Source organism: Diadema antillarum, unplaced genomic scaffold (genome assembly GCF_040938485.1).
Source record: "Diadema antillarum isolate AM-2024a unplaced genomic scaffold, OU_Dant_1.0 scf00000191, whole genome shotgun sequence".
Taxonomy (NCBI): Eukaryota; Metazoa; Echinodermata; class Echinoidea; order Diadematoida; family Diadematidae; genus Diadema; species Diadema antillarum.
The window spans coordinates 1,055,315-1,066,202 of NW_027271080.1; positions in this window are offsets into that span (position 1 = coordinate 1,055,315).

The following is a 10,888-nucleotide window of genomic DNA, read 5'->3' on the forward strand; positions in this document are numbered from 1 at the left end:
CAGGGAGCGAGCCGATTTTTTTATTTTTTTTATTTCAGCTTACAAAACATGGAATTCTTGTAATTTTTTGCTTATTAAATCTTACAATTATTCTAATCAAGATATAGTGACGGCCTTAGATAACGATTTATACCAACAAACTGAGGACTTGAAAAAATACTCGAAATTAGTACGAGCGAGTGAGCCGAAATTTGTATATTTCCGCGTCATCATCACGTTTTGTTTTTCTTTTTTTTTCTTTTTTGGGGGATAAATTTTGGCGAGCGAGCGCAGAAAGCGACCCGAAAATTTTTGTATTTCAGTTACAAACCATGGAATTCTTGTGTGAACACAATAAACATTGTCATCATCATCACTTTGTTCAAGAATCTTGTTTGATTTGGTTTTCTGCCCTCCCCCCCCCCCCCCCCCCCCCCTGTCCGGGCGAGTTTTTTTTTTTTATTCTTCTTCTTCTTCTTCTTCGTTTTTTTTTTTCTTCTTCTTCAGTTTGTTTGTTTGTTTTTTTTTTTTTCGTTTTTTCGTCTTTGGCGCTCCAAGGAGTGGCGCCCGGGGCACGTGCCCCCCTTGCCCCCCCCCCCCCCACCCGATACGCCACTGGCCTTAACAGGACACTAGAGAGAGAGAAAAAATAAGTTTGTGGCGAACCCTGATATGTGATCATGTGACAGAAATATCATATGAAATATCTGTAATATGAAATGCCTTGATGTCGATTTCAAATAATTAAGAAATGTCTCGAAATCAAGTGCAGATCCACAAGTGTTATCAGCAGTGATGTCATCTATGCTTGTGAACTAGGCCTATTGTTTCCCAATGAAATTTCACTATTTCGTGAACATTTGTGAATAGGTTTTGAATCATCTCAATTTTCTTGCTTGATAAAAACACGTCTTTCTCCCCCTGGGCTTTCTGAGGCGTTTTCACATCAGCCCGATGTTTCGAAATAGCGCGCTATTTTGCCGACTATTTTCTGTGAAAAAATATCTCGAGCTTGGATTTTTATCGGGCTGATGTGAAAACGCCTCATGAGTCTCGTTCTCTCTCCCCCGGCCCCGGCACCCCTCCCTCTTTAGGCACTACCTTTATGCTCTGCTTTCGCGCATATTCCATACACAGTCTCTGAAGCGAAGAGGGGTATCATTTATCGCTACCTCTATGGACGTATAGGCCTGCACAGTACCAACTGTATCAAATTTTCTATCGCTTTCTTCAGTTTTCACAAAAACCAGTACGCAAACTTTACACTTAAAGGATTATTTACAAGAAATAAATAATATCGTAGAGCAATATAATCCAATAAATCTCATTATATATTTTTCAATATGTTAATATTATCTTATTTTGTTGATGATGATTATTTCAAATCAATAGTTACAATGAAGAAGAGAATGGATGTTCGAGCCTATCGAGGGCACAGATATTTTATACTGCTTATTCTTGTCACATTTTGGGAAGGAGAAGTAGTGTGAAAGCGGCCAATTTTCTTTAGCGTTTGCCGATGTTTTGGTTGTAAAGCCCTCTCCAGGACAGAGGACAGATTTGCAGATACAGTGGTTACAAGTTTTGGTGGCCAGAGTGAGTATTTTTGCTCGCAGCACATTTCCGGTTGGACCAGCTTACCAGCAGGTTCCTGAGAACGTTCACTCATGCGTGCATGTGGTTTTTGACGGACCCTCGCAGCATGCATAGGCCTCGGTGCACGGTGTGCAGGTGTGGTTGAATGTGTGCATGATGAATGATATGGACCCACGCACATGGTCATTTCGTGGGTTGGCATTTTACCAGTATTTTTACTGCAGTGCAGTCTTTTACTGTCTAACGTTAGAAGTTAGGGTAGAACGGCGTGCGTGCGGTACGCGACGGTTCGGACGGCGCAGTCGACCGCCGTCTGTCTGGATCTGGATCTGGATCTGGATCTGTATTCCTTGTACTTGTGTAAATAATACATCACTCAGCAGCATGTAAAGTGATTGATGGGTGACTGTATTTTGTTTGTATGTTTGTACCAGGCCATATGGTCTACATATTTTTTTTTTGTTCGTAACGTTCACCAATCAATCCTGGGATTAACAACATTAAGCAATATTTATAATTTAGGGGTCCCACACACACTGTTTTGACCTTAATAAATTGGCTCTAACGTTGCGTTAGAGATAAGCCCCCAGTTTTCGGCTGGCCCCCAGAATCTGGACACGTATTACTCATCACAAGCCGGCAAATTTTACTGTCACAACACACGCATATCACATCGTTTCACATAGGGTCTACTGGCACACTCGTTCACCACAGGAATGTGCCTGAGTCGCCTCCAAAAAATCCATCTTAAAATCCCATAGGGGCAAGTCCAAGATAAGGTCCCCTCAGAAGGCAAAATTTCATCTTTGCTCAATATTGACATGTTTGGTATCATTTTGAAGCTTATGAGTTGAAGTTTTGATTTCTGTGGAGGAAAAAATGATATTATGTAAATTTATGCAAATTTCAAGGGCTTCATTTGCATAAATGTGAAACACAGCGTTACGTATGGGACATTTATAAAAATTCATATTAATTCAAAGGAAAGCAAATGATATTTGATTAATATGTGGACATAAGAAGTTCATCACATAGTTTAACTTGGTATGAAAATTTAGGGATTATGCAAATGATTATGCAAATTAGCTTGTGTCCTATCATGAGATGTCCCATACGTAACAAAATGAGGTCATTTTTTTAGGTTTTTTCTGATATTGCTAAGGTTATTTTAATGCCCTTTTGGAAAGTTCTAATTTATTGTTTAGAGAAATTAAATACCAGAGAAAAAAGGAAAAAAAAGTAAAAGAAATATTTTTTATTAGGCATTGAAATAATGATACGTATGGGACAAATGCGTTACCTATGGGACATCCTCATATATATTGCATGTGAATGCATGTAGCTAGCTGGGAAAGTCTCTCAGTACATAAATGGTCAATCATCCTGAAGAAAGCATCCCAACATTGTAGCTACTTTTTGAGTTATAGACACTTGAAACAATACATGAACTTGACTGAACAATGTTCAGAAAGGGGGAGGGGAAAATGGCAAAATACACAATGAAAAATCAGCATTAAAGGGATGGTATAGTTTTTTGTAGAAATGGGGATTCAGTTTTCAACATTTAAAGAGATGATTGGAAACCATTATATGAATTACTTAAGAGCATAAAATCCTCAGACTAGGGCAAGTCCAAGATATCGCGCACCTTACGTATGGGACATTCAGAGATTTCAAACCTCTGAAAAATAATGAAGGAGCACTTGGATTTTACTGTTTATCATCAGGAGGACTGGTAGCCCTGAGAAGAATATTGTGTTTAAGTTTGATGTCATTTGACCTTGGGTTAATTATTTTATTAAGAAAAATATGGCAACTTACGTATGGGACCAGAGAAAAACTGGATTTTTCAAAATAAAGTTTGAATTGAAAATTCTCTGAAAGTACCTTACTGATTAAGTTCTGTTTAGAAGGGAAGAAAGGTACAATACTGAAGTATCTTTCAGTAAAGTTTCACTGCAAAAGAATAAAGCATATTTTCATGAAGTTGGTTTAATTAACGAAAGTACACCTTACGTATGGGACATGGCTCAACTTACGTATGGGACATTTGTCTTTAGTGCACAAGTGTATTCATGGGAATGACTTTAAATTTCCCCATAGTGTCATATTCAGTTCCACAAATCATACTACAACATGTAACAAATGAAATAGACTTCTAAGTGGGTACTTTCCCGGTTCAGGTGCCTAACAAGAGCTAAAATAAGACAAATAAAAGTAATTACCAATTTACAATTAAATGTTTTAGTTCAAAATGGATTCCGTCATGCATTAACACTGTCCTCATGATGTCTGGTATACAGTTACAGTATATACTGACACTCTATTTCTAGCCCATTTGTAATACTCTGGTCACTATTTTTTTTTTATCAAATGAAAAAAAAAAATGTGCGAATTCCAGCTTGCGACCTTGATGTAGCATACGTGCACATGTACCATGACTAATTTGTAATCTTGATAATTTCAACTGTAAAATCAAATGTCATGTACAGTGTAATTTGCAAATACAGTTTGAAGTGGGTACTTTCAGTAGTTCTAGGCTTACCTTGCAAGTTGTCTAAGTTTTTATAGAGCTTTATAATTGTTTGAAATGCAGCACAAAACACAACAACAAGAGTATTAAACTCATTTTGCTCTGTAATCATCATGTTTTGCCATGTGAATTTTAGCTTCTGCAAAATCAATCAAATTTTAATGAAACTTTTAGATTTTAAAAGCTGTGGTAGAACAAAGAGATAGAAGAATGTATGTACCAATGCTGGCTTTTTTTTTTCAAATTGCTTGGCTTCATGTCTATGAAAGCAAAGATGACAAAATTTGTGTTTACTTTGTACATGCTTGTGTAGTGATACAGGAAAGATTATCATTAATTGTCCATTCAAAATGTAATTCTAGATTTGAAACACTTAAGTAACTCACTGATCTGAAACCTACATTTTGATAAATTCTAGTAACCTCATTTGATCATACACTACCAGATTGGAATGCATGTTGATAATTGTGTAGATGTGGGGACCGTCTACAAAGTAAGTATGAGTTGATGAAGGTGTCTCAGAGCACATCTGTCTCTTCAAACACAAAATAAAAAAGAAAATTGAATTCCCTATTTGTTTGTGTAATTTGTGTTTTTAGCACTCCAACCACAGAACCAGTATTGATATTGTGGTTCATGGCAATGTAAACTACAAAAGTCTTCATTTTACAGGATTTTCAGAAATCATGTTCATGACCTTGATAAGTCATGGCATATTCTGAGGGTGTGCAGTTGAAATATTAAACATCATATCAAAATAAAAAGTATTCTCGTAGGGTTTTTCCTTTGCTATCAACTCTAGTAATGACAAAGCTACCTGCTGTCACCTCAATTAATTTTTCTTTTCAGTAAGATCGGTAATGTTGTCATTGATGAGCACCACAAGCACAATTTTTTTGATTTCCTTTTTGAGGCTGTACAGCCTGTAGTACAACCTGAACAGTGTATTGCACCTATAAAAATGACACTCAGAGAATCCCATTCTCTTGGACCAAGTCATTTTGTAGAGAGGTAAAGTTGAAAATGATAACTGAATTAAGAAAATGTCCAATATCAATATGTTAAAAGGAGGAATGTTAATTGAAGGCCAGCTGCACAGCCTGCAATGAAAATAATAAAATACATGTATAAATGAATATTCTTTATTTTCCTTTCTTAATCAGAGAATGACTCAATAATGCTGTTCTTACACTCTCCCTGAGGTCAACTGAGCAGGAGAGGCAGATATATAGACATATCCTTCAGATTAGGTGCAAAGATAACCATTAACCAAACAAATGTAAGGACATATAGCTTCCATGTCAAAAGGCGGTTTTCCCATTCACTTTGCATGTAATGTCCCATACGTAAGGCATTTGTCCCATACGTAAGCACACTTTAATTAGTTATAAGATGAAGGACTAATTAAATTTTGACATTTAGTTTTGCTAATCTGGAGTTAAAATTAATAAATTAGAACTTCCTAAAGTTTGATTGGTCAATGTTAGAAATCTTTAGAAAAAACTTAAAAAAACATACTCAAATCCTTACGTATGGGACACTTCGTTCTGGGAAAGTGCATAATTTGCATAATTAATGTGCTGACCTTGTCTTACCAATTGGAAATTATACTAGCTCATACAGGGGTCATGTCCATAAAGGAACTAGGTCAAGGACAAATTCAACTGATTTTAGATGAATATTTTTAATTTGTCCCATACGTAAGGTTTGTTTTTAATTTATGCAAATTAAGGCCATATTTCTTGCATAAATTTGCATAATTCAATATTTTCTTTGCTGGAAATATATGATTTAACTCTTTGGCTACAACATGATATCAATAACTTTTTGATTAGATCAAGATGAATTTTGAGCATCTGAGGGGACATTATCTTGGACTTGCCCACTAGAGGAATTCAAAGTTTATGTGATGGAGATCCAATTTGAAATGGTTTTGATATATTTAGAAAAAAAAAAGTAAATATTTTTTTATTGCAAGTGATACACAAATTGTCCTTATTCAGTTTTCAGTAGTAGCCACAACAAAATTCATCGATGGGTATACATACTGAGGTGTGACTCGAATCAATGACCTGACTGCTAGACAGACATCATATATCTACTCAATCGCTGGGGTTCCGCGCAGCAGGTTTTGCTTATTTAGCAAACTTAATATTTCTTGTGTCAAGTTGTTTTTTATTGAAACTAAATGGCAAACTGTCCTTCATCAATGGAAATAAACACTTTAAAACTATTCAATTTTTCAGTAGTAACTATCCTGATAAAAATAGGGCATACATACTCAGGTTGGTCATAAAAAATATAGAATATGATTGAATGTGATTATGATGGTAAATATCTTGGGAATATTGTTCCCTTGTCAATCTGGATCAGTATTTGAGTAATTGCAAGTGATTCCACCTCAATAATTATGCAAAAATTTGTTTATGGGTATTTTGAAAAATTATTTTGCAAAATACCCGTAAACATGGTTCTCCACACACTAAACGAATGGGGGACAAAGGGCATGCATACCTAGGTTGGTCATAAAAATATAAAAATATGATTGAATATGATTATGATGGTGAATATTTAGGAAATATTGTTTCCTTGACAATCTGGATCAGTATTTGAGTAGTTTCAACTGATTTCACTTCAATAATCATGCAAAATACCCATAAACATGGTTCTTCACACACTAAATGAATGGGGGACAAACTGTCCCATACGTAACTGTCCCATACGTAACACGTCATGTCTGTCTTTAATTAGAACCTGTAATTAGAGCTTTTTGCCTAATGACATGAAACTTACCCCCGATAATCTTGAGTGTTGTGACTTTCATCACAGTGAGTTACAAGTTGTAGAATGATATACTTTCAGAGAGTTTTGAGGTTGAAAAAAAGGTTCAAAAAAACAAAATTTTTCTGGTCCCATACGTAATGGCACATATTTTCTCTTCTAGAATATAATTGTCAAGGTCATTTTTCTCAATTTTTTACATGATTATACTTCTCCTAGATATCAATCACCATGATGAAGTTCAATATGATCAAAGGCCATTAATACTATTTTTCAGGTCATAAAAGTCTCTGAATGTCCCATACGTAACATGCGTGTTATCTTGGACTTGCCCCTAGGGTAAGGGCACCAGTATTCGGTCAGCCCCCGGTATTCGGTCACCTATTACTAGTCACCAGCCAGTAAGTTCAACTGTCACAACACACGCAAATCACACTAATTCACATACTTGCACACTCATTCACAACAGGAAACTCCCTTAGCCCCCTCTAAAAATCCATCCAAAATCCCAGATTTTACCGTCAAAAGTGCAGAATCGGCGCAACTTTCCAAAAGCGCGCACGGATAAGGCCCAGTCTTAAGAATACGGGTCGCCGAAAAAGCGCTAAAAATCGAGAAATAGGCCGTTCTCTCGCGGGATTTTTTGTTTATCGCAAGCTTGGAGTGTGATGGTATCCTCAAAAACGCAAAGCAAAAACAAAATTTCCGTACGTGCCGATACAGTGTCTCAATACACAAGGGTTGAATGCAAGTGCCGAGTCCCCAGTATTCGGTCACCAACGGGCGCCGCAACGTCGCCGATGCAATTTTGCGCCAACAAGGTAGCGCGCGCGCGTTTTTCAGCTGCCTTGAACACGCATTGACTTTGAACGCACATATCGCGTGACCGAATACTGGAGCCGGTGACCGTATACTGGGGAATTTTCAAGGTGATATATTTTGCGATTTTGTGAAATTCTGTGTAATATTTAACAAAATAAAAATTGAGATTAAAGAAATTTGATATATTTCACATACATTGCTGTAGATATGATGTATGTACGTATTATTTTAGTTTGAAAAATATTGCAAAAAAGCTTAAGTGACCGAATACTGGGGATGTTACCCTAGAACCTATTTCTATTTTGCCATCAAAAATGCTGAATCGGCGCATCTTTTCCAAAGCGCACGCGAATTAGGTCCTGTGTTAAAAATCAGGGCTGCCAAGAAAGCGCTAAAAATTGAAAAATTACGCTGTTATGTTGCGAGATTTTTCGCTTATCACAAGCTCAGTGTGATGGTATCCTCAAAAACTCAAAAGAAAAACAAAATGTCTGTATGACTAATACAGTGAATAAATGTACAGGGGCTGAATGCAAGTGCCGAGTCACTACAACTCGGACACGAACAGGCGCCGTAACATCCCTGATGCAACTTTGCACCAGCAAGGTATGGTGCGCGCTCATTTTTCAGCAGCCTCGTATGCGTATTGACATTGAACGCGCATAGCGCATGTCCGAATTCTGGAGAGGCCGTCCGAATTCTGGGGGATTATCAATGGGACAATATTTAGGGATTTTGTGAAGTTTTATGATATATTCATCAAAATCAATATTGAGAAAAAGTAATTAGTTTGATATATTTAACATACATCGGATTGTAATCTAGATATAATTTTGTAGACCACGTATTATTTGAGTTGAACAAATACAGGGTGGTCCACAACTTGAAATTTGAGCATGTTGCAAGCTCAGAATCTGAGAATATTGCAGAAATTGAATATGTGCGGAGGGCACACAATGAGTACGTAGTACGCAGTATTTTGCTGCTTATCTCTCTTTGTGCTGCTTAAGGCCGTGTCACACCATAACGCGGGCTTGTGGCGAGGAGGTAGTTTCCAGCACGTAGAAGATTTTCAGCGGGCGAACAAGAATGTTTGCAATTTTCATTCATGCCTTGTCATACCGTACGGGGGAACTTCTGCGGCTTGACTTGCGGGGAAACAAATTTACTCCAAGGAGCTCTCCGCAGTTGGTCCGCACCTGACAGTATCTAGCGCTTAGTTGCCCAGAGGTGCTCACGCAAATCCGATTTAACTGCAGCCAAGTTTTGAGCATGACCAAAACTTTTTCCGGGTGAGTCGCGGGAATGCCCGCAGAGGTCCACGCAGAACGCCAGTAGGAGACCCTTAGCGGCAGTACTTCCCAGGCAATTCCCACGCAGGTACTTGGCAGTCCCGTATGCAGCCAAGATAATGAAATTCTGTGAGATTTCAGCCATTCCATTAGAGGAATTCCTTCACTAAGTTGTCAGCTTCACGCGACTGGTACAAAGATCACACAGTATACTCGCAAGTATAACGCGTCCAGCAAGTAAGACACATGCGCTGACTCGCACAAATCCTTTTCCGCCCTCAGGAATGTCCGGTATGCTAGAAAATCCCTACACGTAACAAGCCCGAGTAGCTTGCCCGGAAAGGTGTGACAGGGCCTAAACACGGTTGCGGGTAAAAAAATATGCGTGCGCACCTCCGGGCGACTACTTTTGAGATAATGCTAGGTACTGTCATGTGCGGATATCTACGGGGACCTCCGGGTAGTCAAAATTGTTCTTTGCAAGTCGCACGCAAGGCTGGTGTGACACGGCCTTTACATTCAATGTTCTCTCTCATGTTTTGCACACAAATATCTAAGTATCAGGTAGTTTGATGTTTCTTATGTTATGCACATGTTTTGCACATTTTTGAATACTTTTACCTTGAGCTTGTTGCAAATTCTTGAGGATGTTGCATAGCATGTTGCTGGCTTTTGAGGATGTTGCACAAGAATTTTAGCATGTTGCAGCGACATGCTAAAACCCCTCGTGGACCACCCTGAAATATCTACGAAAACTGATGGTTTTACTCTAGTAGTCAAGAATTAGAAATTTGGCAGCAGCGTTATATTTTCACTAGTTTCAACTTCTCTTAGATATCATTTCAATGCGAGTTTGTCCATAAATAAGGAAATTATTGCAATAATCGATAACCATTTCCGAGTGCATGGAGATTGTGTACGCGTGTATGCTTGGCAGAGGTGCATGTTCTGCTGAAAATAGCCAGCAATTGTGATGAATTATGTCACCATTGGGGTATGCAGTTTGGCTGGATAGAGATAGAGAGCAAGAACATGTTAATTGAAACATCAGCTTTGTGGATTTTTAACTTTGATGTCAATTGGTTACAGAAAAAATGGACATTTTGCAGTAACACAAGCTGCCCGTGATTTTACCACAGTGCTGTCCAAAATTCGACCACCTGCTTACATATAGAAACCTATGTATTTTTGCTCACGGTCAAACCTTGGCACAGGAGGTTGAACCTTGATGCACAGGGGCAGTGGAACGTTTTTCAGTTTGGGGGGGGGGGGGGGCTGCACAGCCGGGGGGGGGGATCAAGGTCAACCCCCCGCTTAGACGCACCGGCGTAGCCTGGATAATGATCTTGTGATCTTTGAAGGGTGGCGGTTACTGTTATGCGAGGAAGCCAAGCGACCAAACCCGAGGGAGCGGAGGGAAAGGGGGGGGGGGAGGATGTGGGAGGGGGATGTTCCCCCTCCCACGGGGAGAACTTTTTGCATTTTGATGTTATAAATGGTGCATTTTGATGCATCTTTTTGCATCTTTTATCGACTTGAAACCCCCCGCTTAGACGCACCGGCGTAGCCTGGATAATGATCTTGTGATATTGGGAGGGCGGTGGTTACTATGCGAGGGAGCGAAGCGACCGAGCCTGAGCGAGCGGAGGGAACGGGGAGGGGGGTGTTCCCCCTCCCACGGTGAGAACTTTTTGCATTTTTATTTTGTAAATGGTGCAATGTGATGCATGTTTTTCCGTCTTTTGTCGACTTGAAACGGCCCCACTTCTTAAAGGTAGCAGGATATTTTGATGTGGATTATCATTGGAACAATTTGTCTATGAAGTGGTAGCATTCAAATAAACTTTTTGTATTAATCTATTGTTACAATTAATTTCATGAATGT